This window comes from Ranitomeya imitator, chromosome 4 (assembly GCF_032444005.1).
Source record: "Ranitomeya imitator isolate aRanImi1 chromosome 4, aRanImi1.pri, whole genome shotgun sequence".
NCBI classification, from domain to species: domain Eukaryota; kingdom Metazoa; phylum Chordata; class Amphibia; order Anura; family Dendrobatidae; genus Ranitomeya; species Ranitomeya imitator.
In genome coordinates this window covers 246505987-246533206 of record NC_091285.1, presented here as the reverse complement: position 1 = coordinate 246533206, position 27220 = coordinate 246505987, and positions in this window count along the sequence as shown.

The following is a 27220-nucleotide window of genomic DNA, read 5'->3' as shown; positions in this document are numbered from 1 at the left end:
GGTTCAAAATATACAGGATTTTGTTGTACATGCTCCTATGTCTGAACCTAGAATTCCTGTCCCAGAGTTTTTTTCTGGAGATAGATCTCGTTTTCTGAATTTTAGGAACAATTGCAAGTTGTTTCTTTCTTTGAAATCTCGCTCCTCTGGAGACCCTGCTCAGCAAGTCAAGATAATTATATCTTTCCTGCGGGGTGACCCTCAGGATTGGGCATTTGCATTGGCACCAGGGGACCCTGCGTTGCTTAATGCAGATGCGTTTTTTCTGGCATTGGGTTTGCTCTATGAGGAACCTAACCAAGAGATTCAGGCTGAAAAAGCTTTGTTGGCCCTCTCTCAGGGGCAAGATGAAGCAGAAATTTATTGTCAAAAATTTCGGAAGTGGTCGGTACTTACTCAGTGGAATGAGTGCGCTCTGGCTGCAAAGTTTAGAGATGGCCTTTCTGAGGCCATTAAAGATGTTATGGTGGGGTTCCCTGCGCCTGCTGGTCTGAATGAGTCTATGACTATGGCTGTTCAGATTGATCGGCGTTTACGGGAGCGCAAACCTGTGCATCATTTGGCGGTGTCGTCTGAACCGTCACCTGAGATAATGCAATGTGATAGAATTCAGTCCAGAAGTGAACGGCAAAAGTATAGGCGGAAAAAAGGGTTGTGCTTTTATTGTGGTGATTCAGCTCATGTTATATCAGCATGCTCTAAACGCACAAAAAAGGTTGATAAGTCTGTTGCCATTAGTACTTTACAGTCTAAGTTCATTCTGTCTGTGACTCTGATTTGTTCATTATCATCCATTTCCGTCGATGCCTATGTGGATTCAGGCGCTGCCCTGAGTCTTATGGATTGGTCATTTGCCAATCGCTGTGGGTTTAGTCTGGAGCCTCTGGAAGTCCCTATTCCTTTGAAGGGAATTGACTCTACACCTTTGGCTATGAATAAACCTCAGTACTGGACACAAGTGACCATGCGTATGACTCCCGTTCATCAGGAGGTGATTCGCTTCCTGGTACTGTATAATTTGCATTATGTTCTAGTACTTGGTCTGCCATGGTTACAAACTCATAATCCAGTCCTTGACTGGAAATCAGTGTCTGTGTTAAGCTGGGGTTGTCAGGGGGTTCATGATGATGCACCTCCGATTTCTATCGCTTCATCTACTCCTTCTGAGATTCCTGTGTTTTTGTCTGACTATCGGGATGTTTTTGAGGAGCCTAAGCTCAGTTCGCTTCCTCCTCACAGGGATTGCGATTGTGCTATAAATTTAATTCCGGGCAGTAAATTTCCTAAAGGTCGTTTGTTCAATCTGTCAGTGCCAGAGCATACTGCTATGCGGGATTATGTTAAGGAGTCCTTGGAAAAGGGACATATCCGTCCATCTTTGTCCCCTTTGGGAGCAGGTTTTTTTTTCGTGGCCAAGAAAGATGGTTCCTTGAGGCCTTGTATAGATTATCGTCTTTTGAATAAGATTACCGTAAAATATCAGTATCCTTTGCCATTGTTGACTGATTTGTTTGCTCGCATTAAGGGAGCTAAATGGTTCACTAAGATTGATCTTCGGGGTGCGTATAATCTTATACGAATAAAGCAAGGTGATGAGTGGAAAACCGCATTTAATACGCCTGAGGGCCATTTTGAGTATTTGGTAATGCCTTTTGGACTTTCTAATGCTCCTTCAGTCTTCCAGTCCTTTATGCACGATATTTTCCGTGAATATCTGGATAAATTTATGATTGTGTATTTGGATGATATTTTGGTTTTTTCTGATGACTGGGAGTCTCATGTTCAGCAGGTCAGGAAGGTGTTTCAGGTCCTGCGGGCCAATTCCTTGTTTGTAAAAGGCTCAAAGTGTCTCTTTGGAGTCCAGAAGATTTCTTTCTTGGGGTATATTTTTTCCCCTTCTACTATTGAGATGGATCCCGTCAAGGTTCAGGCTATTTGTGACTGGACGCAGCCTACATCTCTTAAGAGTCTACAGAAGTTCTTGGGCTTTGCTAATTTCTATCGTCGTTTTATAACTAATTTTTCTAGTGTTGTTAAGCCTTTGACGGATTTGACTAAGAAGGGTGCTGATGTTGCTAATTGGTCTCCTGCGGCTGTGGAGGCCTTTCAGGAACTTAAGCGCCGGTTTTCTTCTGCTCCTGTGTTGCGTCAGCCAGATGTTTCGCTCCCTTTTCAGGTTGAGGTTGATGCTTCCGAGATTGGAGCGGGGGCGGTTTTGTCACAGAGAAGCTCCGATGGCTCAGTGATGAAGCCATGCGCGTTTTTTTCTAGAAAGTTTTCGCCGGCTGAGCGGAATTATGATGTTGGTAATCGGGAACTTTTGGCCATGAAGTGGGCATTTGAGGAGTGGCGTCATTGGCTAGAGGGTGCTAGACATCGTGTGGTGGTCTTGACTGATCACAAAAATTTGATTTACCTTGAGTCTGCCAGGCGTCTGAATCCTAGACAGGCTCGTTGGTCACTGTTTTTCTCTCGTTTCAATTTTGTGGTTTCATACCTGCCAGGTTCAAAGAATGTGAAGGCGGATGCTCTTTCTAGGAGTTTTGTGCCTGACTCCCTTGGAAATTCTGAGCCCTCTGGTATCCTTAGGGATGGGGTGATTTTGTCTGCTGTCTCCCCAGACTTGCGACGTGCTTTGCAGGAGTTTCAGGTGGCTAAACCTGATCGTTGTCCGCCTGAGAGACTGTTTGTTCCGGATAATTGGACCAGTAGAGTCATCTCCGAGGTCCATTCTTCTGCGTTGGCAGGTCATCCTGGAATATTTGGTACTAGAGACTTGGTGGCCAGGTCTTTTTGGTGGCCTTCCTTGTCGAGGGATGTGCGTTCTTTTGTGCAGTCTTGTGAGGTTTGTGCTCGGGCTAAGCCTTGCTGTTCTCAGGCCAGTGGATTGTTGTCACCTTTGCCTATCCCGAAGAGGCCTTGGACGCACATTTCCATGAACTTTATTTCGGATCTCCCTGTCTCTCAAAAAATGTCCGTCATCTGGGTTGTGTGTGATCTTTTTTCTAAAATGGTTCATCTGGTACCCTTGCCTAAGTTGCCTTCCTCCTCTGAGTTGGTCCCTCTGTTTTTTCAGAATGTGGTTCGTTTGCATGGGATTCCTGAGAACATCGTTTCTGACAGGGGATCCCAGTTTGTGTCTAGATTTTGGCGGACTTTCTGTGCTAAGATGGGCATTGATTTGTCCTTTTCGTCTGCATTCCATCCTCAGACGAATGGCCAGACTGAACGAACTAATCAGACCTTGGAAACTTATTTAAGGTGTTTTGTTTCTGCTGATCAGGATGACTGGGTTACCTTTTTGCCGCTGGCCGAGTTTGCGCTTAATAATCGGGCTAGTTCTGCTACCTTGGTTTCTCCTTTCTTTTGTAATTCGGGGTTTCATCCTCGTTTTTCCTCTGGTCAGGTGGAACCTTCTGATTGTCCTGGAGTGGACATGGTGGTGGATAGGTTGCATCGGATTTGGAGTCATGTGGTGGACAATTTGAAGTTGTCCCAGGAGAAGGCTCAGCAGTTTGCTAATCGCCGTCGCCGCGTGGGTCCTCGACTTCTTGTTGGTGACTTGGTGTGGTTGTCTTCTCGTTTTGTTCCTATGAAGGTCTCTTCTCCTAAGTTCAAGCCTCGGTTCATCGGTCCCTATAGGATCTTGGAAATTCTTAACCCTGTGTCGTTTCGTTTGGATCTCCCGGCATCGTTTGCTATTCATAATGTGTTTCATCGGTCGTTGTTGCGGAAGTATGAGGTACCTGTTGTTCCTTCTCTTGAGCCTCCTGCTCCAGTGCTGGTGGAGGGAGAATTGGAGTATGTTGTGGAGAAGATCTTGGATTCTCGTGTTTCCAGACGGAAACTCCAGTATTTGGTCAAGTGGAAGGGTTATGGTCAGGAGGATAATTCTTGGGTGGTTGCCTCGGATGTTCATGCTGATGATTTGGTTCGCGCTTTTCATAGGGCTCATCCTGGTCGCCCTGGTGGTTCTCGTGAGGGTTCGGTGACCCCTCCTCAAGGGGGGGGTACTGTTGTGAGTTCTGTTTTTGGGCTCCCTCTGGTGGTTACTGATGGTACTGGGTGACTTGTCTTTCCTGGGTTTCTGGGTTCCACCTGTTCCATCAGCATATGGGAGTTTCCTATTTAACCTGGCTTTGCTGGCATTTCCTCGCCGGTTATCAATGTATCCAGTGTGTCTTGTTACCTCTGCTCCCTGCTCCTAGAACCTTCTGGACAAGCTAAGTTTGGATTTTCCTGTTTTGTGTTTTGCTTAATTTGGTTTTTAGTCCAGCCTGCAGATATGTGATTCTCTGCTGCTGGTTGCTCTAGTGGGCTGAAATTGCTTTTCATGTACCATGAGTTGGCACATGAGTTCAAGTAATTTCAGGATGGTTTTTTTTAAGGGTTTTTCGCTGACCGCGCAGTTCACTTTTATATCCTCTGCTATCTAGCTTTAGTGGGCCTCATTTTGCTGAAACTGTTTTCATACTACGTATGTGCTTTCCTCTCATTTCACCGTCATTATATGTGGGGGGCTGCTATTTGCTGTGGGGTATTTCTCTGGAGGCAAGAGAGGTCTGTGTTTCTTCTGATAGGGGAAGTTAGATCTTCGGCTGGAGCGAGACGTCTAGGATCATCGTAGGCACGTTCCCCGGCTACTTTTATTTGTGTGTTAGGTTCAGGGTCGCGGTCAGCTCAGGTTCCATCGCCCTAGAGCTTGTTTGTATCTGTGCTTGTCCTTTTGTGATCCCCTGCTATTGGGATCATGACAAATCTCATGTGAAGCAGGTCAGAATGGTGTTCCAGGTCCTGCGTGTGAATTCTTTGTTTGTGAAGGGATCAAAGTGTCTCTTTGGTGTTCAGAAGGTTTTATTTTTGGGGTTCATTTTTTCCCCTTCTACCATCGAGATGGACCCTGTTAAGGTCCAGGCCATTTATGATTGGACTCAGCCGACATCTCTGAAGAGTCTGCAAAAGTTCCTAGGCTTTGCTAATTTTTATCGTCGCTTCATTTGTAATTTTTCTAGTATTGCTAAACCATTGACCGATTTGACCAAGAAGGGTGCTGATGTGGTCAATTGGTCTTCTGCTGCTGTGGAAGCTTTTCAAGAGTTAAAGCGTCGTTTTTCTTCTGCCCCTGTGTTGTGTCAACCAGTTGTTTCGCTTCCGTTCCAGGTTGAGGTTGATGCTTCAGAAATTGGAGCGTGGGCTGTTTTGTCGCAAAGAGATGCTGATTGCTCGGTGATGAAGCCATGCGCCTTCTTTTCCAGGAAGTTTTCGCCTGCTGAGCGAAATTATGATGTTGGCAATCGAGAGTTGCTGGCCATGAAGTGGGCATTCGAGGAGTGGCGTCATTGGCTTGAAGGAGCTAAGCATCGCGTGGTGGTCTTGACTGATCATAAGAACTTGACTTATCTCGAGTCTTCCAAACGGTTGAATCCTAGACAGGCTCGTTGGTCGCTGTTTTTCTCCCGTTTTGACTTTGTGGTTTCGTACCTTCCGGGCTCTAAAAATGTGAAGGCGGATGCCCTGTTTAGGAGTTTTGTGCCCGACTCTCCAGATTTGCCTGAGTTGGCGGGTATTCTCAAAGAGGGAGTAATTGTGTCTGCCATCTCCCCTGATTTGCGGCGGGTGCTGCAAAAATTTCAGGCTAATAAACCTGATCGTTGCCCAGCAGAGAAACTGTTTGTCCCTGATAGGTGGACGAATAAAGTTATCTCTGAGGTTCATTGTTCGGTGTTGGCTGGTCATCCTGGAATCTTTGGTACCAGAGATTTGGTGGCTAGATCCTTTTGGTGGCCGTCTCTGTCGCGGGATGTGCGTTCTTTTGTGCAGTCCTGTGGGATTTGTGCTCGGGCTAAGCCCTGCTGTTCTCGTGCCAGTGGGTTGCTTTTGCCCTTGCTGGTCCCGAAGAGGCCTTGGACACATATCTCTATGGATTTTATTTCGGATCTCCCCGTCTCTCAAAAAATGTCGGTCATTTGGGTAGTTTGTGATCGCTTCTCTAAGATGATCCATTTGGTACCCTTGTCTAAATTGCCTTCCTCCTCCGATTTGTTGCTATTGTTCTTATTGTTCTTTCAGCATGTGGTTCGTTTACATGGCATTCCAGAGAACATCGTTTCTGACAGAGGTTCCCAGTTTGTTTCGAGGTTTTGGCGAGCCTTTTGTGCTAGGATGGGCATTGATTTGTCTTTTTCCTCAGCTTTCCATCCTCAGACAAATGGCCAGACTGAACGAACCAATCAGACCTTGGAAACATCTGAGATGTTTTGTTTCTGCTGATCAGGATGATTGGGTGTCCTTTTTGCCGTTGGCTGAGTTCGCTCTTAATAATCGGGCCAGCTCGGCTACCTTGGTTTCACCGTTTTTCTGCAATTCTGGGTTCCATCCTCGTTTCTCTTCAGGGCAGGTTGAGTCTTCGGACTGTCCTGGTGTGGATACTGTGGTGGACAGGTTGCAGTGGATTTGGACTCATGTAGTGGACAATTTGACCTTGTCCCAGGAGAAGGCTCAACGTTTCGCTAATCGCAGACGCTGTGTGGGTCCCCGACTTCGTGTTGGGGATTTGGTTTGGTTGTCATCTCGTTTTATTCCTATGAAGGTTTCCTCTCCTAAGTTTAAGCCTCGTTTCATTGGTCCGTATAGGATTTCTGAGGTTCTTAATCCTGTGTCTTTTCGTTTGACCCTTCCAGATTCTTTTTCCATCCATAACGTATTCCATAGGTCATTGTTGCGGAGATACGTGGCGCCTGTGGTTCCATCTGTTGATCCTCCTGCCCCGGTTTTGGTGGAGGGGGAGTTGGAGTTTATAGTGGAGAAGATTTTGGATTCTCGTGTTTCGAGACGGAAACTCCAGTATCTGGTTAAGTGGAAGGGTTATGGTCAGGAAGATAATTCCTGGGTCTTTGCCTCTGATGTCCATGCTGCCGATCTTGTTCGTGCCTTCCATATGGCTCATCCTGGTCGGCCTGGGGGCTCTGGTGAGGGTTCGGTGACCCCTCCTCAAGGGGGGGGGTACTGTTGTGAATTCTGTGATCAAGCTCCCTCCTGTGGTCACGAGTGGTACTGCGGCTTCTGAGCTTCCTTCCTCAGGTGATGAGGTTAAGTCGTTAGGTGCTGCTCTATTTAACTCCACCTAGTGCTTTGATCCTGGCCTCCAGTCAATGTTCTAGTATTGGTCTTGCTTCCTCCTGGATCGTTCCTGTGGCCTGTCTGCTCAGCATAAGCTAAGTCTGCTTGTGTTACTTTTTGCTATATTTTCTGTCCAGCTTGCTTTTTTGGTTTTGCTTGCTTGCTGGAAGCTCTGAGACGCAGAGGGAGCACCTCCGTACCGTTAGTCGGTGCGGAGGGTCTTTTTGCCCCTCTGCGTGGTTGTTTGTAGGTTTTTGTGTTGACCGCAAAGCTATCTTTCCTATCCTCGGTCTATTCAGTAAGTCGGGCCTCACTTTGCTAAATCTATTTCATCTCTGTGTTTGTATTTTCATCTTACTCACAGTCATTATATGTGGGGGGCTGCCTTTTCCTTTGGGGAATTTCTCTGAGGCAAGGTAGGTTTATTTTTCTATCTTCAGGTCTAGCTAGTTTCTCAGGCTGTGCCGAGTTGCATAGGGAGCGTTAGGCGCAATCCACGGCTACCTCTAGTGTGGTTTGATAGGTTTAGGGATTGCGGTCAGCAGAGTTTCCACGTCTCAGAGCTCGTCCTATGTTTTGTGGTTTTTGTCAGGTCACTTGTGTGCTCTGAACTTCAAGATCCATTGTGGTTCTGAAGTACCTATTCATAACAGAGAGCCACACTAAGTCGCCAGGAGCAAAGGTCGTAGCGGGGCGCCGATGAGCATCGGCGGAGGACCTCATTCTCTCCTTGGAGGCCCGAATGGCATCCTGAGTGCGGTCCCAAATGTCCCGTGCCTCCACAGCCCAGTCTGCCACCCTGGAGTCGGCGGAAGACACAGGCATGGGCACAGGGACACGCGGATGCTGGCCGTAATTTAGGAGGAATGGAGTCTGACCAGTGGAGTCAGCTACGGCATTGTTAAGCGCAAACTCTGCCCACAGTAGCAAGGATGCCCAGTCTTCCTGCCTGGCAGAGACAAAATGTCGTAAATATGTGACCAAGGTCTGGTTGGCCCTCTCTACCAACCCATTTGTCTCGGGATGATATGCCGAAGAGAGATTCAACTCAATACTGAGTAGACGACAAAGCTCTCTCCAGAATCGAGACACAAACTGGGGACCCCGGTCACTAACAATTTTGTCTGGCATACCGTGTAGGCGAAAGATGTGTTTGATGAACAACACAGCCAGAGCCCGTGCAGAAGGTAGCCGTGGAAGAGGCACCAAGTGCACCATTTTGGAAAAATGGTCGGTGATCACCCAGATAATGGTGCAGTTACGAGACTTGGGTAAGCCCACTACAAAGTCTATCCCGACCATCTCCCAGGGCCTGTCCGCCACCGGCAGAGGGTAAAGCAAACCAGTTGGCCGTTGCCGAGGGGACTTGTTCTTGGCGCAAGAGACACACGCCCGAACATATTCTGAGACATCACGAGCCATATGCGGGCCACCAGTATGTCCTCGCCAGTAACTCAGATGTCCTTTTGGAACCAAAATGTCCACCCACCCTGGACGAGTGTGCCCAAGAGAGAACCTGCGGTCGCAAACTGGATGGTACAAAAGTCTTGCCCGGAGGCACAGACTCTAGCGAAACCGGGGCCACAGTTCTCAAGCTCTTGGTGGGGACAATAAGCCAAGGCTCCTCTTCCTCCTCCACAGATGACACAACGGAGCGAGAGAGAGCGTCGGCCCGAATGTTCTTCTGCCCAGAAAGAAAATGGAGGGTGAAATGAAACCGGGAGAAGAACAAGGACCATCTGGCCTGGCGAGAATTTAACCGCTGGGCTGTCTGCAGGTACACCAAGTTCTTGTGGTCAGTGAACACTTGGAGGGGAAAGCGAGCTCCCTCCAAGAGGTGTCTCCACTCTGAAAAAGCTAACTTCATGGCTAGCAACTCCCTGTCCCCGATGGAATAATTCCTCTCCACTGGTGTGAAGGTCTTGGAGAAGAAGAAGCAAGGATGCTTCCGACCTTGAGCATCCTTTTGGAAAAGGACTGATCCAGCACCAACAGAAGAGGCATCCACCTCCATGACAAATGGCTTATCTACATCGGGGCGATGTAGGATGGGAGCGCTAGCGAAGTGTGACTTAATCGAGAGAAAGGCCTTGGAGACCTCCTCTGACCACAACTTGGGATTTGCTCCCTTCTTGGTGAGGGCAACCAAGGGAGCTTCCAAAGTTGAGAAGTGTGGGATGAACTGGCGATAGTAGTTAATGAACCCCATAAAGCGCTGCACCGCTTTAAGTGAATAGGGTTCCTGCCAGTCCATCACAGCCTGTAGTTTGGCAGGATCCATAGCCAATCCCTGAGCGGAGATGATATAGCCCAGGAAAGGTAAGGACTCCTGCTCGAACATACACTTCTCCAACTTGGCATAGAGGGAGTTTGCCTGTAGGAGGTCGAAGACTTTGCAAACATCTCTCTGGTGGGAGTCAATATCTGGAGATTAGATGAGAATATCATCCAGATAGACTACAACTGAGGTGGAGAGCATAACCCGGAAGATGTCGTTCACAAAGTCTTGGAAGATGGCTGGGGGATTACAGAGCCCGAAGGGCATCACCAGATATTCATAGTGCCCATCCCTGGTGTTAAAAGCCGTCTTCCATTCGTCCCCCGCACGGATGCGAATCAGGTTGTAAGCACCCCGCAGATCTAATTTAGTAAATACCCTTGCTCCCTGAAGCCTATCGAAGAGCTCAGATATCAAGGGCAAAGGATACTTATTCTTAACGGTGATGGCGTTAAGACCCCTATAGTTTATGCATGGACGCAATTCCCCATTCTTCTTCTGCACGAAGAAGAACCCTACCACAGCAGGTGACACTGACTTCCTAATGAATCCTCTTGCCAGATTTTCCTGGATGTACTGTGACATTGCCTCCGTCTCCGGGAGAGATAACGGATAGACTCGACCCCGGGGAGGCTCAGCACCAGGCAAGAGATCAATAGGACAGTCATAGGGGAGATGGGGCGGAAGGGTCTCCGCCGCCTTTTTGGAGAACACGTCTGCATAAGACCAGTATTGCTTGGGGAGAGAGGAAAGATCTGCGGGTACCTCTGTAGTAGCAACCTGAACGCACTCCCTCTGACACCTACCCCCACAAGATTCACCCCATCCCAGAATTCTGCCTGAGGACCACTCGATATGAGGAGAGTGGTACCGCAGCCAAGGTATTCCCAACAGGACCTCATCAATTCCCTCAGGAATGACGAGCAGAGATATAATCTCCTGATGGGATGGCGACATGGACAGAGTAAAACGGATGGTCTGGTGTGTTATCTGTGAGGGCAGTGTCGACCCATTCACCACTCGTACCGTTACTGGTTGAGCTAGCATAACCAGGGGTATTGCGTGACGTTGGGCGAAGGCAGAAGACATAAAATTGCCCTCCGCCCCAGAATCCACGCAGAGCTCTACCGAGTGGGAGGGTGAGCCTATAATAATTGTCCCCTTAACACTAGAAGTCCCGGGAATTTCAAGATCCCCCTGAAGTCCTGAGAGAGGGTCAAATGACCCTCAGTCCATATTGACACCTTAATTAGCATCCTTTTATTTGTAAATGTGCTCTTGCCTGAGGGTACTGTCACACTATACGATTTACCAACGATCACGACCAGCGATACGACCTGGCCGTGATCGTTGGTAAGTCGTAGTGTGGTCGCTGGAGAGCTGTCACACAGACAGCTCTCCAGCGACCAACGATGCCGAGGTCCCCGGGTAACCAGGGTAAACATCGGGTTACTAAGCGCAGGACCGCGCTTAGTAACCCGATGTTTACCCTGGTTACCAGTGTAAAAAAAAAAAAACAGTACATACGGTACTTTCATTCCGGTGTCTGTCCCTTGCCGTCTGCTTCCCGCACTCACTGACTGCCGGCCGTAAAGTGAAAGCACCAGCACAGCGGTGACGTCACCGCTGTGCTGCTCTGCTTTCACTTTACGGCCGGCAGTCAGTGAGTGCGGGAAGCAGACGGCAAGGGACAGACACCGGAATGAAAGTATGTACTGTTTGGTTTTTTTTACATTTACGCTGGTAACCAGGGTAAACATCGGGTTACTAAGCGCGGCCCTGCGCTTAGTAACCCGATGTTTACCCTGGTTACAAGCGAACGCATCGCTAGATCGGTGTCACACACACCGATCCAGCGATGACAGCGGGAGATCCAGCGACGAAAGAATGTTCCAAACGATCTGCTACGACGTACGATTCTCAGCAGGATCCCTGATCGCTGCTGCGTGTCAGACACAGCGATATCGTATGGATATCGCTGGAACGTCACGAATCGTACCGTCGTAGCGATCAAAATGGCACTGTGTGACGGTACCCTGAGGAATCTGCAGGGGGAATTATCTAAGATAAGAGTGTGTAAACAGAAGAATGCAAGCTATTCCTGAGTGTGGGGGTTGCTTGTGAGAAAGTGAGCTCCTGAGTGTCTGCCCAGCCCCCCAGCTGCATTGCATTAGCAAATTTGCATGCAGCTTTATGTGCTGTGGGGGAGAAACCTATTTTGTTCACAGGAAAGAAAATGGAGAGAAGGCACACCATTGAAGAGACACTGGAACTGATTCTGAGCAACACAAACCCTTCTGACTCAGATGGAGAAGACATAGTCCTTCAACCGGATTCGGACTCTGAGCTGTTTTCAGGTTAGGCTGGCTTCACACTCCCTTTTTTGCCTGTTCATTTGGATCCTATGTTTTGCAGGGGTTGGTGCAGATAAGGGTCGGTGACTTCCGTGTGCACGGACCACGGAGGAAAGTGAAAAGCCTAAAAATAAAGAATTTCATATTCACCTCAGTCCAGCGCTGACAGTTCCTCTCACTTCCGGTGCCGCTCATTAGGCTTATGAATATTCACTTCACTGAGCCGAAGAGTGAACCGGAAGTGAGAGGAGAAGAGGCGCTGGAGGGAGGTGAGTATGTGGTGACAGCAGATAGCGCTATCTGTGGATTCACGGATAGCACACGGACATCACCCACGGTGCATGGGGGCCAAAAGGGATCCTGTTCTGCTTGTTTCAAAAACGGACAGAACAGGATGCCAAAAAAGGCAGTGTGAGTTACCTATTTTATTTCCTGACTATCTTTTATTTTGAACCAAAACAAAATGCTTATTTGAAATTATTTATCTTGCAGATGAGGAGACTCCGCCTCTACCAAAAAAGAGAGCTCGGTTGGCGAGTGAGCCGACAGAGACTGCAAAAGATGGCACAGTGTGGCATGAAGTACAAGTGGGGAAACATCTCCATTTGACCCCAATAGAACCGTACCCTACAGATGGAGAGCCAAGTGCTAAGGCCAGACGAAGTGTCCAGAGTCGCCTTCAGAGTTTCCTCTGTTTTTATCAGTCTTGACATGTTTTGTAGCATTGAAGAATAGACTACTCAACATTCACATCACACGGAGCAGGTGGATTGGTTCATGGGTCTCCCGGAACTAATGGCATTTATTTCAGTCATTATCTTGCGGGAGGTGACCAAGGTTCCATCACTACGTGACAGCTGGTCAGCAAACCTGGGAAACCCAAGGATCATTGCCACTATGACCCGAAACCGCTTTCAAGACATCATGCAACACCTACGCTTTGATGACATGTTCACGCGCAGTGAGCGAGTGGAGACCGATAAGTTTGCTGCAATCTCCGATGTGTGGAGATCGTTTGTCACCAACTGCATCGCATCCTACAACCCTGGTCGACACATCACTATTGATGAACAGCTTTTCCCGTCAAAGACTCGCTGCTGTTTTCTGCAATACATTGCAACAAAACCAGACAAGTTTGGCATCAAGTTTTGGGTGGCTTGCGACTTGAAATCAAAGAACATCTGTAATGTCCTCCCATATCTTGGCAAGGACCCCAGTCGTCCCAGCGGGGAGAGACTGTCCGAAACTGTAGTGATGAGGCTGATGGAACCATTCATGGACAAGGGCAGAACTGTAACCACGGACAATTTCTTTACATCATTGTCACTTGCACAACGACTGCTTAGCCGGGAAACCACTATCCTCGGCACAGTCAACAAGAGTCGCCGGGAAATTCCTCAATCCGCTAGACAGATGGACCGCACTGAATTCACCACTCAGGTGTTTTCAACCACTGGTGCCACACTGACAGTGTATGCACCCAAACGAAAGAAGGCCGTCTACATTCTCTGCAGCATGCACAGCGTGGTTGAGACTGAGGATACCAACAAAAGGAAGCCAAACACGGTCACACAATACAACCACACAAAGTGCGGTGTGGATGTAATGGACCAAATGGTGCGGGAGTACAGCGTGCGTGCAGGAACACAGAGATGGCCAGTCGCCGTGTTCTACAACATGATTGACATGGCAGCACTCAATGCTCATGTTCTGTATCAGGCATGCACTGGGGTGCGGGAGAGACGGGTGTACTTCCTGGTTGAGCTTGCAAAAGAGTTAGGTGGCCGTCATGTGACTGAAAAGAAGGCACGCAAGGAGAAACTCCTTTGGCAACTTCCTTCCACACCCAGCCCTGGCAAAAGGGTGAAGTGTCAGGTCAACCATCGATGCACGAACAATTGTGCAACTGAGAGATGTGTTGACTGCTACTACAAATACACGTGTGGCAAATGTACCAGGGACATACCCAGGCAGTGCCAGGTATGTTCCGACATGTTCAGACAGACTGCTGAGTGACTGCTGAAATGCTAGTCACACAAGGACATGCCACTCACACACACACAGCCCCCCACTGCAGCCTATTGAAAATATGTGTGGAATTGTTTTATTCCTTGTATTTTTTTTTACATTTTTATAACAAAAATAAAAAGCATCCTTTACCCTTTCCCCCCTCCCCTCTTCCCACTCCTCCACCAACATCCCTCCCTGGTGTATAATTTGATTATATTGTTTTCGTGTTCACTGTTTTATCACATTTGTTTGGCCATGCCGCTTATACACTGCTCATCTTGAAAATGTGACTATTTGTTTGATGTTGGTGTGAAATAACCCTTTAGTAAAAAAAAAATCTTATTGGTTTTTAAAAAAAAATAAAAAGCATCGAAACAAATAATAGTTGTTCTTTTGTATATTTTTCACACTAAAATTTCAGTCCTCTTGTGCGAATTTTTTTCGCACCAAATTTGCACAAGAATGAACATGTTGCGATTTTTTTTTTTTCGCTAGTGTGATTGAGGCCTAAAGGTACAGTTACACGTTACGATCTCGTTGACGATATCGTTTGAAAACGTCACGTGATCACGTCGTTCATGCGATGTCGTTTTCACATCGTTGCGTGTAACATGAAGATATCGGACGAACACATCGTTGGATTGCTGATCGCAGATTTGAGGTCAGGATCTCAAATCTGACGATCCTCGTCCAATTATGTGTCAGAAGATGTGCAGCATTGTTCAGCGTAACGCTGAGATGAACGATGTCGGTCTAAATTCTCCTATTCTTGCCATTGTGAAAAATCGTTCTGCAAACGTTTGCAATGAGGCTAACGCGGAGCCAAAATTTACATCGTTAACAAGATAGTTGCATGTGACGCCTCTTGGACGATGTGAAACTGATTGCACGAACGATGTGATCACGTGACATTTCTAACTATATCGTCGACGAGATCGTAACATGTAACGGTACCTTTGACCGCTGCGGATCCGCAGCAGTTTCCCCTGAGTTTACAGTACAATGTAAACTTATGGGAAACAAAAAACGCTGTGCACATGCTGCGGAAAAATCCGCGCGGAAACGCTGCGGATTACATTCCGCAGCATGTCACAGAAGGTGCAAAAAGTGTCAGAGAACCTCCAAAAGCAGATGAGTGGAAGCATGTGACCAAAAGAAGCAAGAAGACCATGGAGAAATCACCAACCACACAACTGAAGAACCGATATCAAATCTTTGTAGAGGATGAAGATGGCACACCTAAGAATGAAGCAATACCAGCAAGCAAAAAAGAAAAGGGCACACAGCAACAAGTGACAGCAAAAAGTACAGCCAAGAAGCAACGAAGAGTGGTGGTGGTGGGAGACTCACTACTGAGAGGCACCGAAGCAGCCATCTGCAGACCGGACATAACTGCAAGAGAAGTATGCTGCCTTCCAGGTGCGATGATCAAGGATGTGACCGATAGGATACCAAAGCTCTTCAGCTCCAAGGACGTCCACCCATTTCTTCTGATACATGTTGGCACCAATGACACGGCAAGGAAGGACCTACCGACAATCTGCAAGGACTTTGAAGAGTTGGGGAAGAAAGTAAAGGAACTGGATGCACAGGTAGTTTTTTCTTCTATCCTTCCAGTAGACGGGCATGGCACCAGGAGATGGAACAGGATCCTTGATGCAAACAACTGGCTAAGACGATGGTGCAGACAACAAGGATTTGGATTCCTGGACCACGGTGTGAATTACTGGTATGATGGACTCCTCGCCAGAGACGGACTACACCTCAACAAACCTGGGAAACACACATTCGCCAGAAGACTCGCTACACTCATCAGGAGGGCGTTAAACTAGAAGAAGAGGGGACGGGAAGAAAAACATTAGACTCGAACAAAGACGACCCAGGAAAACATACTCAGAAGGGAGGTAAGAACATTTCTAAAACAATCCACAGTGAGGAGATTGGAACAAAACAAAATCCTCTAAACTGCATGCTCGCAAACGCCAGAAGCCTGACAAACAAGATGGAAGAACTAGAAGCAGAAATATCTACAGGTAACTTTGACATAGTGGGAATAACCGAGACATGGTTAGATGAAAGCTATGACTGGGCAGTTAACTTACAGGGTTACAGTCTGTTTAGAAAGGATCGTAAAAATCGGAGAGGAGGAGGGGTTTGTCTCTATGTAAAGTCTTGTCTAAAGTCCACTTTAAGGGAGGATATTAGCGAAGGGAATGAGGATGTCGAGTCCATATGGGTTGAAATTCATGGAGGGAAAAATGGTAACAAAATTCTCATTGGGGTCTGTTACAAACCCCCAAATATAACAGAAAGCATGGAAAGTCTACTTCTAAAGCAGATAGATGAAGCTGCAACCCATAATGAGGTCCTGGTTATGGGGGACTTTAACTACCCGGATATTAACTGGGAAACAGAAACCTGTGAAACCCATAAAGGCAACAGGTTTCTGCTAATAACCAAGAAAAATTATCTTTCACAATTGGTGCAGAATCCAACCAGAGGAGCAGCACTTTTAGACCTAATACTATCTAATAGACCTGACAGAATAACAAATCTGCAGGTGGTTGGGCATTTAGGAAATAGTGACCACAATATTGTGCAGTTTCACCTGTCTTTCACTAGGGGGACTTGTCAGGGAGTCACAAAAACATTGAACTTTAGGAAGGCAAAGTTTGAACAGCTTAGAGATGCCCTTAATCTGGTAGACTGGGACAATATCCTCAGAAATGAGAATACAGATAATAAATGGGAAATGTTTAAGAACATCCTAAATAGGCAGTGTAAGTGGTTTATACCTTGTGGGAATAAAAGGACTAGAAATAGGAAAAACCCAATGTGGCTAAACAAAGAAGTAAGACAGGCAATTAACAGTAAAAAGAAAGCATTTGCACTACTAAAGCAGGATGGCACCATTGAAGCTCTAAAAAACTATAGGGAGAAAAATACTTTATCTAAAAAACTAATTAAAGCTGCCAAAAAGGAAACAGAGAAGCACATTGCTAAGGAGAGTAAAACTAATCCCAAACTGTTCTTCAACTATATCAATAGTAAAAGAATAAAAACTGAAAATGTAGGCCCCTTAAAAAATAGTGAGGAAAGAATGGTTGTAGATGACGAGGAAAAAGCTAACATATTAAACACCTTCTTCTCCACGGTATTCACGGTGGAAAATGAAATGCTAGGTGAAATCCCAAGAAACAATGAAAACCCTATATTAAGGGTCACCAATCTAACCCAAGAAGAGGTGCGAAACCGGCTAAATAAGATTAAAATAGATAAATCTCCGGGTCCGGATGGCATACACCCACGAGTACTAAGAGAACTAAGTAATGTAATAGATAAACCATTATTTCTTATTTTTAGTGACTCTATAGCGACAGGGTCTGTTCCGCAGGACTGGCGCATAGCAAATGTGGTGCCAATATTCAAAAAGGGCTCTAAAAGTGAACCTGGAAATTATAGGCCAGTAAGTCTAACCTCTATTGTTGGTAAAATATTTGAAGGGTTTCTGAGGGATGTTATTCTGGATTATCTCAATGAGAATAACTGTTTAACTCCATATCAGCATGGGTTTATGAGAAATCGCTCCTGTCAAACCAATCTAATCAGTTTTTATGAAGAGGTAAGCTATAGAATGGACCACGGTGAGTCATTGGACGTGGTATATCTCGATTTTTCCAAAGCGTTTGATACCGTGCCGCACAAGAGGTTGGTACACAAAATGAGAATGCTTGGTCTGGGGGAAAATGTGTGTAAATGGGTTAGTAACTGGCTTAGTGATAGAAAGCAGAGGGTGGTTATAAATGGTATAGTCTCTAACTGGGTCGCTGTGACCAGTGGGGTACCGCAGGGGTCAGTATTGGGACCTGTTCTCTTCAACATATTCATTAATGATCTGGTAGAAGGTTTACACAGTAAAATATCGATATTTGCAGATGATACAAAACTATGTAAAGCAGTTAATACAAGAGAAGATAGTATTCTGCTACAGATGGATCTGGATAAGTTGGAAACTTGGGCTGAAAGGTGGCAGATGAGGTTTAACAATGATAAATGTAAGGTTATACACATGGGAAGAGGGAATCAATATCACCATTACACACTGAATGGGAAACCACTGGGTAAATCTGACAGGGAGAAGGACTTGGGGATCCTAGTTAATGATAAACTTACCTGGAGCAGCCAGTGCCAGGCAGCAGCTGCCAAGGCAAACAGGATCATGGGGTGCATTAAAAGAGGTCTGGATACACATGATGAGAGCATTATACTGCCTCTGTACAAATCCCTAGTTAGACCGCACATGGAGTACTGTGTCCAGTTTTGGGCACCGGTGCTCAGGAAGGATACAATGGAACTAGAGAGAGTACAAAGGAGGGCAACAAAATTAATAAAGGGGATGGGAGAACTACAATACCCAGATAGATTAGCGAAATTAGGATTATTTAGTCTAGAAAAAAGACGACTGAGGGGCGATCTAATAACCATGTATAACTATATAAGGGGACAATACAAATATCTCGCTGAGGATCTGTTTATACCAAGGAAGGTGACGGGCACAAGGGGGCATTCTTTGCGTCTGGAGGAGAGAAGGTTTTTCCACCAACATAGAAGAGGATTCTTTACTGTTAGGGCAGTGAGAATCTGGAATTGCTTGCCTGAGGAGGTGGTGATGGCGAACTCAGTCGAGGGGTTCAAGAGAGGCCTGGATGTCTTCCTGGAGCAGAACAATATTGTATCATACAATTATTAGGTTCTGTAGAAGGACGTAGATCTGGGTATTTATTATGATGGAATATAGGCTGAACTGGATGGACAAATGTCTTTTTTCGGCCTTACTAACTATGTTACTATGTTACTATGTTACTTCTTTTCTGCGGATTTTTACCTACTCCAATAGGAAACTGCAGATGAAAATCCGCAGAAGAAACCGCAGTAAAAAACGCGATAAATCCGCAGTAAAAACCGCAACGGGTTTTCACTGCGGATTTTGGAATTCCGCTGTGGAAAAATCCGCAGTGAAATCCGCAAAGTGTGCACATAGCCTAAAGGTACTGTCACACTAGACGATATCGCTAGCGATCCGTGACGTTGCAGCGTCCTCGCTAGCGATATCGTCCAGTGTGACAGGCAGCAGCGATCAGGCCCCTGCTGTGATGTCGCTGGTCGGGGAAGAAAGTCCAGAACTTTATTTCGTCGCTGGACTCCCCGTAGACATCGCTGAATCGGCGTGTGTGACACCGATTCAGCGATGTCTTCACTGGTAACCAGGGTAAACATCGGGTAACTAAGCGCAGGGCCGCGCTTAGTAACCCGATGTATACCCTGGTTACCAGCGTAAAAAAACAAACAGTACATACTTACATTCAGCTGTCTGTCCCTTGCCGTCTGGTTCCTGCACTGACTGCTGTGTGACTCACCGCTGTGCTGTGCTTTCACTTTCACTTTACGGCCAGCAGCCCTGCGCTTAGTTACCCGATGTTTACCCTGGTTACTGGGGACCTCGGGATCGTTGGTTGCTCGAGAGCTGTCTGTGTGACAGCTCTCCAGCGACGAAACCTGCGACGCTGCAGCAATCCGGATCGTTGTCGGTATCGCTGCAGCGTCGCTAAGTGTGACGGTACCTTTAGACACAAATGCTTCTGGTCATTACTCACAGCTGTACCTTGCTCTAAGATTTCTAATTCTCTATTTAAAATATATAAAAAATGATTCATTGTTTCAGCGGTTTTTTGCTCAAATAAAACTAAACTAAATACAATATGTATAGTCTTTATATTATCAAATACAATAAACTGAACAGAACTAACTTGAAACTTGAAACTACATGGGTAAACTCGATGGAAAACAGCAAAAAACCTCCTGTGGTGCAACAGTAATGGCCTTAATTACAGAACAAAAGACAGTGAATAGAGATAAGATAAGCTATAGATAAAATCCTTTAGGTCATTTGACCCTTCTCTGGGTTTCAAAGGTAGAAATGTCAAATGACCTGTCTCTGGGACTTCTAGTGTTAAAGGACAATTTGGAGGCAAACGTCGCCGTGTTTAGTGTACTTCCTTCCACTACCACTAGACGCTGATGTTTCCTCGACCACTGGGGACATCTGGTGGCAAGATGTCCTGACTGCTGGCAAACATGACAGACCTTGAGTGCACAAGCAGTCCGGGACTTAGATCCCACTCGTGACACTTCCATGGCCTTATGTGATTCAGGAACCAGGATCGGAGATTCCAGAGGTTTGGCGAAGGTAGGAGCCAGCCGAAACCTCTGCCTACACTGGGCTCGTTCTAACCTCCGCTCGTTAAAACGGAGGTCAATACGAGTAGAGATAGTTATTAACTCCTCCAGTGTGGCAGGAATCTCCCTAGTGGCCAGAGCGTCCTTCACGTGATCAGCCAGCCCCTTCCAAAATATGGGGATAAGGGCTTTATCCGACCACTCCAGCTCAGAAGCTAAAGTGCGGAAGTGGACGGCAAAATGGCTGACCAAGGACTCACCCTGAGTTAATGCCAGCAGTTGGAGCGCAGTATCATGGGTGACTTGAGGTCCTAAAAAGACCTGTTTCAGAGTGCTCAGAAACAGCAGAGCACTCTGCACCACATGATCGCCACGCTCCCACAGTGGCGTAGCCCATTCCAACGCCCTGTCCGACAAGAGAGACAATAAATCCCACCTTAGCCCGCTCTGTGAGAAAACGTGCAGCCAGGAGCTCGAGGTGAATAGAGCACTGACTCACAAATCCCCTACAAGATTTGCTATCTCCAGAAAAATTTTCTGGCAGCGGGAGGCAAGATAATGTCGGAACAGGGGTGGCAGTGGACAAGGTTGCTGCAGCCACGCTAGCAGCCTGTACAGCAACTGCGGTAACATCCACAGCTGAGGTTGAGCTCTCGAGAGCCACCAACCTACTCTCCAGCTGCTGGATATACCGCAAGGATTGCTGTATGTCCGTCATTACTAGCCAGACCCTGGCGCTAGTGTAATGTTAGGGCTAGCGGAATGCACCAAATAATAAGATAGATTAAGGTGTGTTCGCAGCCCGGGGTCCACCGTGCAGAGATGGAACCTGCTGCCAAGTAATGACGGACTATATGGCGGTACAATGTGAAAACACACATGGGTTAACTTCACCCTGTGTGAAGGAAGCGAACCCTGTTAAGTCACAGGGCCGCGGTACCGTACACAAGAGCGCAAGCAAGGAGTCACCAAGCTCAGTCCCAAGACTTGGGATCCGAGTCTGACTAGACTACTTGCGCTCGACACCGCTAAGGGGGTGTCAGCGTAACCAAAGTAATAACAGATGCACGAGAGTGCATGCGGTGCCGCACTGGCGGACGCCACTAACCACCCAGGCTTGGGTCAGGAAAGCGCTGTGAAAGCGCACGGCGCCGCACTGGCGGTCACAGCAATAGACGATGTATGGTGTGTAACGTGCTGGTAGCTAAGTCGGGCGCTAGATAGCAATCACCCACCTTCCGTGAACAGTCATCCAATAGGGAGGGGATTTTAATGAACGACTTTCACTCACAACACACACACGTTTACAAATGTACACTAGCGCATGGCCGTGTGGTCATGCGCAGCTTATATAGCTGCAGCACGTTCAGGACCTTCCAATAAAGGACCAATGGGAACCGCTGCAGCATCTGAGCATGTGACCCTCGATCTCCAATGGGAGATCTCACCCTGGGCATGCTCAGAATGGAAAAAGCAGGACTTAGATCCCAAAAGCGTCTGCTCGCCGCTGCCCAGCACTGGCTTCAATGGCAGAAGCAGGCAAAGTAGCAGTAATCCTATGCACAGAGTGAGACTGAGCAAGACGCTGGGAACGACATCTCCGCTGAGCAGACTCCACTGCGGCTGGAGAGGAATGGGAGACCGCAGCAGAGATGGTTTGAGATTCCCCCTGTGCAGAGGCGGGAACTCAACACCTAACAAGTGTGTGTATGGTTTGTGGAAAAAAAAATTTTGGCTGAAAATCAGCCATTTTTGACTAGGCCGGGTATTAGATTTTTTTTAACGTTTTCAGGTTTTGTGAAAAATCACTTAATTCTCCAACTTCTACATATAGAGGGTTAAAACTATGTTGGAAAGCATCCCAAAAGAGTTGCCAAAGAGGGGGTATAGTGTGTGTATGATTTGTGGAAAAAAAAATTTTTTGGCTGAAAATCAGCCATTTTTGACTTGGCCGGGTATTAGATTTTTTTTAACGTTTTCAGGTTTTGTGAAAAATCACTTAATTCTCCAACTTCTATATCTAGAGTGTTAAAACTATGTTGGAAAGCATCCCTAAAGAGTTGGCAAAGAGGGGGTATAGTGTGTGTATGATTTGTGGAAAAAAAATTTGGCTGAAAATCAGCCATTTTTGACTTGGCTGGGTATTAGATTTTTTAACGTTTTCAGGTATTGTGAAAAATCACTTAATTCTTCAACTTCTACATCTAGAGTGTTAAAACTATGTTGGAAAGCATCCCAAAAGAGTTCCCAAAGAGGGGGAATTGTGTGTTTGATTTGCGGAAAAAAATTTTTTGGCTGAAAATCAGCCATTTTTAGCTTGGCCGGGTATTAGATTTTTTGACTTTTTCAGGTTTTGTGCAAAATCACTTAACGAAGAAAAACGCAGCTCCTGCAGGTGAGGAAGACTTTCAAATAAAGCCCCTGGCCATATTCTCTTGGACATATTCGGACATGGCTTGTGTCTCGGTAGGAGACAGAGGGTAAATACGAGCTCTAGGTGGAATAGAACCAGGAACAAGGTCTATCGGACAGTCATAAGAGCGGTGCGGCGGCAAGATCTCCGCCTCCTTCTTGTTAAAAACATCCGAGAAAGCACAATAGGCTGGAGGAATTCCCACGGATTCCGGAGCAGGCCGAGAGGAAGTTGCAGGCTTGACGGGAAGCAGGCACCGATTAAGACAAGACTGTCCCCACGGTAAAACGTCTCCAGTACGCCAGTAAAGAGTGGGTTCGTGATTTCTTAACCAAGGAAGACCAAAAAGGAAAGAATGAGACAAAGAAGGTAAAGCATAAAAGGCCAGTTTCTCACGATGTAAAGCTCCAATCAGAAGTTCGACTTCCTCCTTAACAAAGTTGACGGTCTCCCGCAAAGGCTGACCATCAACAGAAGCTATTTGTCTAGGAGTTTCCAAGGGTCTAACAGGTATCCCAAGCCTGTTAACAACCTCGAGTTGAACAAAGTTCCCAGCTGCTCCTGAATCAACATAAGCCTCCAGAGAAAAATGACTGGAACCCAAATGTAGAATAACTGACAAAAGCAGAGGCGGAGAGGAATCATAACCACCAAGGAAGACCTCTCTTACCTGTCCTAGGCCGAGGCGTTTCCCAGCTTCTGAGGACAGGCACGTAAGAGATGAGAGGCACTGCCACAATAAAAGCAAAGGCCTTGTGCGAGTCTTTCCTTGCGGCGTTGCTCAGAGGACTTAAGGCGATCAACCTGCATGGGTTCAAGAGAAGATGAAGAGGATACCGGAGCTGCTTGGGAAGAAGAAGCCCCTCGTGTAACAGTGGTCTGGTGAAGAGGTCTCCTTTCTCTGACAAGCTCGTGAGTGCGCTCCTGAAAGCGCAGATCAATGCGTATAGCCAAGGAGATGAGATCATCCAAAGAGGTGGGAGTGTCTCGTCCCGCCAGCTCATCTTTAATCCGTGAAGATAAACTACGCCAAAACACTCCAACCAAAGCCTCATTGTTCCACCCTAGATCTGAGGACAGAGTCCGGAAACGGATGGCGTACTGGGTTACAGAGAGAATACCCTGGTAAAGGTTAAAGAGGGATTCAGTGTTTGAGACCAGACGACCAGGTTCATCAAATACCTTGCGAAACGTATCAAGGAATGGATTGAGTTGGGAGACCAAAGGATCATCACGCTCCCAGAGGGGATTTACCCACGCCAAAGCCTCACCCTCCAAATGGGACACTACAAAAGCTACCTTAGCTCGGTCGGTAGGGTAAAGTAGCGGAGACAATTCAAAATGCAACTGGCACTGATTAAGAAAGCCGTGGCATAATTTAGGGTCCCCACCATACCGAGGAGGTCTGGCAAGTCGGGGTGAGGGTTGTGGTGCAGATGCTGGAGTAGAAACAGAGGCAACATTCTGGAGGGAGAGAAGCTGATCATTTACGGAGGCCATAAAATTCAAAATATGGGACTGAGTGTCCCATTGTTGACCTAGCTCCTGCTGAAGGGCCGCCAACTGTGGGGCAATACCAGGATCAGAAGGCTGTAGGGCCACTAGGCGAGACTCCATATTTTTTAAAAACGACATGATCCTAGTCTGGTTTTCCCGCAAAAAGAGCAGCTCTTTTTGAGTGGTGGAGACACTAGTGGGGTCCATGGCTTGTTGTTACTGTGGCGTTTCGTAGATAAAAAATGAAAAGTGAACCCTCTGGACCGTGACGACGAACCCCTCACGGACGAGCTGACCAGATGGACCGCCCCCTATACAGGGAGCGTTAGGGGCAGGCCTGTGAGGGACTATCGCCACGGAAGCTGGAGGATCGAGACGAAAAAAGGGAAAAAATTAGGGACTGGAGATGACAGCAGGAACTCAGGGTAGATGGGAACTGCAGAGCCTAGGAACTGGAGGGTATAACGGGGACAGAGGCCTGGCAGGTACACTGCACACACACAGGGACCGAGGGAGCAGGGAAGAGACACAGGGAATGGCTAGGTACTACAGAGACGAGGGAGTAGATAGGAACGCTACGGTGACACAGAGACTGGCAGAAAAATACGGAGACACAGGCTGACGGGAGCAAGGCAGGGACAGAGGAGCAGGGCAGATTCCGCAGAGAAACAGGAACAGATGGAACACGGCAGGAAAACAGGAACTGGCAAGGCACTGCAGAGAAAGGAAGAGAGCCAAGGTCAGAGGACAAGGAACGCACAGAGATCACAGGCGGCCCGAAGCACTTGAATGCACAAATGAACAACAGGCACTGAGGAGCAGCAGGAAGCAGCTTACATACCGGCGTGGGAGACACTTCCGGGTAACAGTCCTCCAGGATGACAGAGAGGACGGGAAGGAGCGCCAGCAGGGGAATTAGAGGTGCGCACGCGCAGAGCTGAATGCAACGTGCGCGCGCACCCGACGAGCTGCAGAAGTCGGGGGCGAGCGCTGGAGAGAAGATGCTTTAGCAGAGAAGCCGCGCCGGGATGCCGAGGACAGGTAAGTATGACAGGGCGCGGAGAGCGGCGGCAGGGGCAGGGGCATGACACTAAACAGTAGAAACCAACCACAAGTGACCCCATATTGGAAACTAGACCCCTCAAGGAACTCATCTAGATGTGTTGTGAGAACTTTGAACCCGCAAGTGTTTCACTACAGTTTATAACGCAGAGCCGTGAAAATAAAAATTATTTTTTTCTCCACAAAAATTATTTTTTAGCCCCCAGCTTTGTATTTTCCAAAGGGTAAAAGGAGAAATTGGACCTCAAAAGTTGTTGTCCAATTTGTCCTGAGTATGCTGATACCCCATATGTGGGGGGGGGGGAACCACTGTTTGGGCGCATGGCAGAGCTTGGAAGGGAAAGAGCACCGTTTGGAATGCAGACTTAGATGGAATGGTCTGCAGGCCGGGTGGCAGGAATGCATGTGCCCCCCTGGGCCGGTGCCTGAGCAGCTGCACAGGGCCGCTGGAAGACCGGCAGCGATTTTACTACATAGCGCACCATCCCTCCAGCCAGCCCTTTAAATGGTCCTGTATGCGCACGTTTAGTTGCCCGAACTGACAAGGGCCATGGTGGCCGGCGTCAGTGCTGGTCACGGAAGCAATGAGCACGGCCGCGGTCCTTGTTCCTGCGTGTGCTGAGTGTGCTCGTCTGCTGCTGCTGCCCTTGCCAGCTTGGGCAAGCAGGAGATCCCGCGTGCACACAGAAATATTTGAAAAGGCTGGTGCGCATAGGGCGCCTCCACCTGTGTGTGACGCTGGTCGGCCTGAACCAGTGTTAGAGAAGACTGCTCTCACCAATGCTGCCTGGGATCCTCTACCGCCAATGCTGGGACTCGACCCACCTCAGCCCTTTATCCTACCGATTTGCTCCCCATCACAGGGACCTGGGTAAGTCCCAAGATGATTTTTTTTAAATGTGTATTTTCAGCAGTTGCACCTATATAATGTGGAAAGACTGCTAGATATACAGTATATAGGTGATGCTGCTGTATATAATCACTGTATCACCTATATAATGTATGTATAGCAGTCTATATACATTATATAGGGAATGCTGCTACTGATGTATATAGATTATATAGGTGACACTGCAGTGTGTGTGTGTATATATATATATTTATATACACACACCCGTACATACCGTATATACTCGAGTATAAGCCGAGATTTTCAGCCCATTTTTTGGGCTGAAAGTCCCCCTCTCGGCTTATACTCGAGTCATACCCGGGGGTCGGCAGGGGAGGGGGAGCGGGGGGTATCTAGTTATACTTACCTGCTCCGGCGCAGTCCCTGCAGTCCCTGCTTCTTCCAGCGCTGCATCTTCTTCCTGTATTGAGCGGTCACATGGTACCGCTCATTACAGTCATGAATATGCGGCTCCACCTCCCATAGGGGTGGAGCCGCATATTCATGACTGAAAATGAGCGGTAACTGTGACCGCTCAATACAGGAAGATGCAGCGCCGGGAGAAGCAGGGACTGCGTCAGGAGCAGGTAAGTATATGGGGACGGGAGCGCTGCGCGATATTTACCTCGCTCCGGTGCAGCTCCGTCTCCAGCGTCCTCTGGCAGTGACGCTCAGGTTAGAGGGCGCGGTGACGTAGTCAGTGCGTGCCCTCTGCTGAGTGTCAGTGCTGGAGATGGAGCCGCACGAGGAGCAGGTAAATATTGAAAGCGCCGGCGTCCTGAGCAAGAGAGGTGAGTATGTGATTTTTTTTATTGCAGCATTATATATTGGACAGCTTTATATGGAGCATCTATGGGGCAATAATCAACGGTGCAGAGCATTATATATGGCGCAGCTTTATGTGGAGCATCTATGGGGCCATACTGAATGGTGCAGAGCGTTATATGTGGCACAGCTTTATATGGAGCATCTATGGGGCAATAATCAACGGTGCAGAGCATTATATATGGCACAGCTTCATTATGGCCCCATAGATGCTCCATATAAACGGTGTAGAGCATTCTATATGGCACAGTTTTATATGGAGCATCTATGGGGCCATAATGAACGGTCCAGAGCATTCTATATGGCACAGTTTTATATGGAGCATCTATGGGGCCATAATGAATGGTGCAGAGCATTATATATGGCACAGCTTTATATGGAGCATCTATGGGGCCATAATGATCAGTGCACAGCATTATATATGGCACAGCTTTATGTGGAGCATCTATGGGGCAATAATGAACAGTGCAGAGCATTCTATATGGCACAGCTTTCTACGGAACATCTATGGGGCCTGTTGTGAGTTCCGTTCTGGA